We start from the raw sequence: 6,816 nt of genomic DNA on the forward strand, positions 1-6,816 counted from the left end.
GCTGCTGTGGTCTGTGACTCATGGTAGCGTCTCTGGGCTCAGACCATGCTGCTGTGGCTGTGTTTTCTCATCTCAGACTCTGCAACTGTGGATGAATGATGTGCCCACAGACATCTGTGCCCCTGTGTTGCACCTGAGCTTTCTGTGGCCTGGTGTGGAGATGGGGCAGAGGCTTTGAGGACAAGTCCACAGCTCAGAGTTCACAGCTTGCAGCTTGCAGGCAAGGTCTTGTCCATGCACTGGTGATAGGTGCTGTCGGTAGTATCTGTGGCATCAGCCTACACTGATGTAGCTGGGCTCAAGGCCACTGTGGATGGGTTGTCCCCAGTCTAAGACCCTGTGCTGTTGTGTCTGGGTGCCCTGCTCTAAGACCCTGACATTGTGGCTGAGTGTTCCTGGTCTCAGACCATGCAGTGGGTGGGGAATGTGCCCACAATATTCTGCTACCCCCCATGTGGCACCTGGGCTTTCTGTGGACTGGCGTGAAGCAGAGGCTTCTGAGAACAGATCCATTCATTTCTGGGAGATATCCCTAGGCCAGGAGCTCTGATGCTTCCCTGCCGGTATTTCAATAAAAAATAAGGAGTTTGAGATGCCAAGCAAGGCTACAGCTCACAGCTCACAACACACAGGCTGAGTCTTTTTCAGGCTCTGTAGACTGATCTGCAATCCTCAGTGGGGTGCTGGATGATCAGGGGTCTGACTAACCTGCAGTCCACACTGTGTGGATCTCTCTCATCCAGTTATCCCCAGCTCCCACAGTCTGTGGCTCCCTGTAGTGGCTGTGGTCTCCTCCCTGCAGAAAAGACACCTCTGTTTTTGTTGCTGCCACCTGGGCTCTGCCTCACTTTTGCCTTTCAAGGAAAGAGAGAACGAACTAATTTTATAAGTAATTTTAGTTCAATAATTTAAAATATCTAGTCTCTTTTATTTTCTTAGGGTATTTTTGAGCTCATGCAAATATTTTATTTTCTCTTGCCTTTCCTTCCTTTAATCAATCAATCAACTCTTTCCTCTTTTTCATATTAGTTGCAACTTTTTCTTTAGTTGTTGTTTTATTTTTGTTGTTGGTGGTGGTGGTGGTGGAGGTAATGATTGACTTTGTATGTTGTTGTGTGTGTGACTATTTCTAAAGACAAAAAATTAAACTTCTATGAGAGTCTACAAAAAAAATTTCCAATCTCTCTAAATACATTTAAGATTCAATAGCATTTAGATAACATTTTTACTAATAACAAGTCTGGTGGCCCTATAATGTGATAATAAACAGATAAACAAATAACAACAAGACTGACATACAACAATAGAAATGTAACAGTCTGTTTTCGGAAAGCCAACGAAAAGTCATTTTTTTTTTGTACCTGTTATCCAGTGGCTCAAATATGAATAAATGACAACAGACATGAACAAAAATAAATGTTTTGTAACATTCATATGTGTGTACATATATATATATGACTTATAGTACCTTTTCTCACATTAACATCATTTGACTCATTGGTATATTTACAGGAAAACTGTAACAAATTACAAAATACAATAATATATAGTACATGGATGAAGGATAGCTAAGTGGTATAGTCTGAAACATATTTTATCTTTACAGTAGTAATATGTGCCATTATTATAATGCTGGCATTGCAGAAATCAGGAAAATCTAAATAATTATGTGCTATATATTTCTTATTTCTCTCATTCTTTTTGTCCTATAATTATGTTTTCAAAGTTGTCAAACTGGGGTTATGCTATGGAGTAAAGAAGGATAAAGTACTATCCAGTGCTTTTGTAAAACTTCCCATTCGGTACATCCTTTTCTAAGCATTTGTTGTCACTAAGTTCATGTTCACAACAGCCAATGAAGAAATGGTTACTATTCTCACTTTCTTTTCTTTCTTTCTTTCTTTCTTTCTTTCTTTCTTTCTTTCTTTCTTTCTTTCTGAGAACTTAAAATCATTCTATCCAACTAGATATGGACAACATACAGGCATCACAGAACCATTACAGTGATCTGTTGACGATTATTTCTACTGCACTTTGTAAAGCATTCATCAGTTACTCATATTATAAATGGAAGTGGCTCTTGAATTATGGAACATGATAAACTAAGAAATGCACTGTATGTTTTATGTTGAGGTAGTCTCTATTTAAATTTTTAGGTATTTCCTTTTTAAAAAATTTTTTACATACACATTTATACTATTACACATATATTCAATAAACTACCTACAGCAAGAAGTCTGAAAAAATCAGGAATTCTATAAATGTTACATTTTTAGTGTCTTGCTTTCTTATCTTGGTGAGTTTAAAATTATGAATGTAAATCAATATCTATCATATCTCATAATTATCAACTTAAAACATCTATCTAGAATTAAAAACATCTTAACAACTGAAAAACCAGCTTAATTGTAAAACTAAACTATTGGGTGATCAACCCCATCAGAGACATGAGAAAGAATAAACGTAATTAATTGAATAAACTGGAAGTGCAGTTAGAAGCTCCAAAATGAAAAAAAAAAAAATAACAGAGACAATTGCTGCAAGGACAGTCACCCAAAACTCTATAACATTGGAGCATCACCTTCAGTCTTTTGGTCCAATATATCTGACAGACATATTTGTGAGGCAGGAGCAATTGAGAACTTGTTTACCCTGTCTTGGCAGAGTTTGGCCATTAATTCTGCCTGCATCCATGCTTGCCCTTTTAAAGGCAGAATTCTTTCTATTGTAGAAATGAGTACATTTTGCCCATTGGCTCATTTGCCACATGTGAAGCCATCTCCATAAGGAGGTTCTTTGATGCTTATCATCCTCTAGGTGGTTGGCTGGGTGTTGCCAGGTGTTAACCTGACTCATTTTCAATGAATCTTTAAAATAATAAAAACCATTTCATATTTATTTATTTATGTATTTGGTTTTTCGATACAGGGTTTCTCTGTGTAGCCTTGGCTGTCCTGGACCTGCTTTGTAGACCAGGCTGGCCTCGAACTCATAGTGGTCCACCAGTCTCTGCCTTCCAAGTGCTGGAATTAAAGGCATGCACCACCACCACCCGGCTATAAAACCATTTTAAATGCCATATTCTGTATGTCTCTGGGGTTTTTTGAAGACCTTATCTCACTATTTTACCTTATCTTTCTGTAGAATCATATCTATCTGTTGCACATAAAAATAGGCTAATAATTAATATGACCATTATTTTTGATCAACTAAAAATTAACTTGTATAAATTATTTATCCTAAACAGCCTTGTATAATTGAGTTATATGGGTACAATACCACATATTAGAGTAGAAGTATATATAATGTGTGTGAAGAATAATCTTAAATTTGAATTCTATAGCACTGTATCTAAAATTAAACTTATTTTGCTTGTATATACAAAATTCTATACCAGTGAGTTAAAAATAGCCTTGTGAATGACAATTAAGGCATAATTTGAGGTGTAGATTTACTAATCTACTTTTTGTTCTATCTTCCCTATATTTTTCTATATCCCCCTTCTTTCTTTTCAACTCTATCTCCAAACAGAAGAATGAAAGATAGGAAATGCAAACCAAAACAACTCTGAGATTCCATCTTACACCCATCAGAATGGCTAAGAACAAAACTCAAGCGACACCACATGCTGGCGAGGATGTGGGGAGAGAGGAACACTCCTTCATTGCTGGTGGGAATGCAAACTAGTACAGCCACTTTGGAAATCTATCTGGTGCTATCTCAGAAAAATGGGAATAGGGCTTCCTCAAGACCCAGCTATTCCACTCCTTGGAATATACCCAGAAGATGCTCCAGCACACAACAAGAAAATTTGCTCAACCATGTTCATAGCAGCCTTATTCATAATAGCCAGAACATGGAAACAGCCTAAGTGTCCCTCAGTAGAAGAGTGGATAAAGAAACTGTGGTACATATACACTATGGAATACTACTCAGCTATTAATAACAAGGAATTCCTGAAATTTGTGGATAAATGGATTGAGCTAGAAATGATCATAATGAGTGAGTTAACCCAGAAGCCTAATCAAATGGTATATACTCACTTATATCTGCATACTAGCCCAAGGGACATGTCCCACGAAAGCCTTCACTTACCAGGAAACTGGGACAGAGGGGAAGGCATCCTATTGGGACTCTAAATGAGAGACGCATGGGAGAATAGCAAATAAAAGGATCCAGAGGGTCCTAGATATCTACAAGTAGAACAATATGATAGGCAGATTTGGGCCCAGGGGTCCCACTCAAACTAAGGCACCAGCCAAGGACAATATAGGAGGTAAACTGTAAACCCCTTTCCAGATCTAGCCAATGGTCAGAATATTCTCCACAGTTGAATGGAGAGTGTGATATGGCTTTCTCACGTACTATGGTGCCTCACATTTGACCATGTCCCCTGGAGGGAGAGACCTGGTGGCACTCAGAGGAAGGACAGCAGGTAGCCAAGAAGAGACTTGATACCCTATGAGAATATATAGGGGGAGGTAATCCCCCTCAGGAACAGTCATAGGGGAGGGGAATAATGGGAAAATCGGGGGGGAGGAATGGGAGGATACAAGGGATGGGATAAACATTGAGATGTAACAAGAATAAATTAAAAAAAAAAGAATAATGAAGCACTAAAAATGAAAAAAAAAAGTAACTCTAGAATATAAAGTTTACAAAACATATGAGGAGACTGCACATTCTTAAACATACATAATTTTAACCAGAAAAAAAGTATCTTTTATGAGTTGTGAAAATTTACACATGCTTAAATAGTCATCAAAGTTATGGCCAAAGCCTGACAAGCCAGCTTGGGTATATTTTCTCATTAACCTAAATTAAAATGCAATTGCATCTCAAACAGCCTTATAAGTCTGTGGATCCTGCCAAAATGCAGTTGGATCTCTCATCTACTGTTTCTGTAACCTCCACAGAGACAAGAAAATACTGTTATCAAATTTAAATTTTAGAAAATGTTGTTCTAAGATGACAGTGAATACATTATGATGATGCTAGAAGATAATCTTTATATTTGAGCATAGTCCACAACTACAGTATGAGTGTCCATATTGGCACAAACACAGCTTTGAAGAATTAAAAAAATTTATTAAAGATTTTACATATGCATTTATATTATTACACATATATACAATAAATTACCTACCACAAGAAGAATCACAAAGTAATCAGGAAAAAAATATATATATATATATATGTTACATTCATAGTGTTTTGGTTATTTGTATTTGGCAGCCTTAAAGAAAATATCATTGCTGTTTTGGTGAGTCTAAAATTTTGAATATAAGTCAATATCTATTATATATTATCATTATCAACTTAAAACATCTATCTTTACCTAAAAATATCTTAACCCCTAAACAAATAAGGTTAATTACAAAACTAAACTAATTGATCTTCAAACCTACCAGAGACTTGAGAAGGCATATTATTGATTACCTGAGTATACAGGGAGTGCATGTTAGCAGATTCCCAAATGAGAAGATGACCAAGACAGTTTTCTGCCTGAACAGTATCATCTTCAGTCTTCTGGCATAATATATCTGACAGACAAGATTCATTTATTTTTAATAACTGAGTAGTATTCCATTATGTATATGTACCACAATTTCTTTATCCATTCTTCAGTTGAGGAATATCTAGGCCATTCCATGTTTCTGGCTATTATGAATAAATCTGCTATGAACATAGTTGAGCAAATGTCCTTGCTGTATGTAGAGCATCTTTTGGGTGTATGTCCCGGAGTAGTATGGTTGAGTCTTGAGGGAGAATAACTCCCGATTCCCAGATAAAGTGCTAGACTGATTTTGAAAGTGGTTGTGCAAAGTGCACCCTCATCGGCAATGAAGGAGTCTTCCCCTTTCTCCACATCCTTACCAGCACATGCTGTCACTGGAGCTTTTGATCTTAGACATTCAGATAGGTGTAATAGAATCACAATATATCTGACAGACATATTTGTGAGGCAGGAATTATTGAGGACTTGCTTACCCTGTTTTGAGAGAGTTTTACCATCAACTCTGCCTATATCCAAACTTGGCCATTTTTAGTCAGAATTCTGTCTGTGGTAAAAAATGGGGACATTTTCCCCAGTGGCTGTTTGCTACATTTGAAGCCATCTCCATAAGGGTGTTCTTTGATGTTCATCTTCTTCTTTGAGTTAGGCTGCGTGTTGCCAGAAGTTAATCTTGTCTCATGAAATTTCTACTGCATAATACATTTTCTATTTTATATCCATTCTGTTCAGGCAGAAAACTGTCTTGGTCATCTTCTCATTTGGGAATCTGCTAACATGCACTCCTGTATACTCAGGTAATCAATAATATGCCTTCTCAAGTCTCTGGTAGGCTTGAAGATCAATTAGTTTTGCCATTGTTAAGAATATTTATTAAGATCTGAGATTAAAATATAGTTTATAATATATAAATACATATAATTTATATAAAAACTTCATATATAATAATATAGTTTATAGTTGTGAAGTCTGAAAAATCAGGAATATCTGTACACAAACGCATTGCATTTTGGTACAATCTGTAAATTAAGATAAAAGACTAGATATAATCTCCTCTACAACACTTTGGTTCTTTGATATTTGCTTATGTCTATGGTATGCTTCTTAAATGAAGTATAAAAGTTATTTTATTATGTTGTAAATTAGTTGAGCACCATTGACATTATTAATATACTCATGTTCTTAAAACATAGATTAGGAAAATATTTCAGGGAAACGAAATTAGAAACTGAAAGGGGTGAAAGATCTAAGTGCTCACTGCGGGTATCAGAAAGGAAAAACATAGGCATTATTTACCTCAC

This window comes from Acomys russatus, chromosome 21 (assembly GCF_903995435.1).
Source record: "Acomys russatus chromosome 21, mAcoRus1.1, whole genome shotgun sequence".
NCBI classification, from domain to species: Eukaryota; Metazoa; Chordata; class Mammalia; order Rodentia; family Muridae; genus Acomys; species Acomys russatus.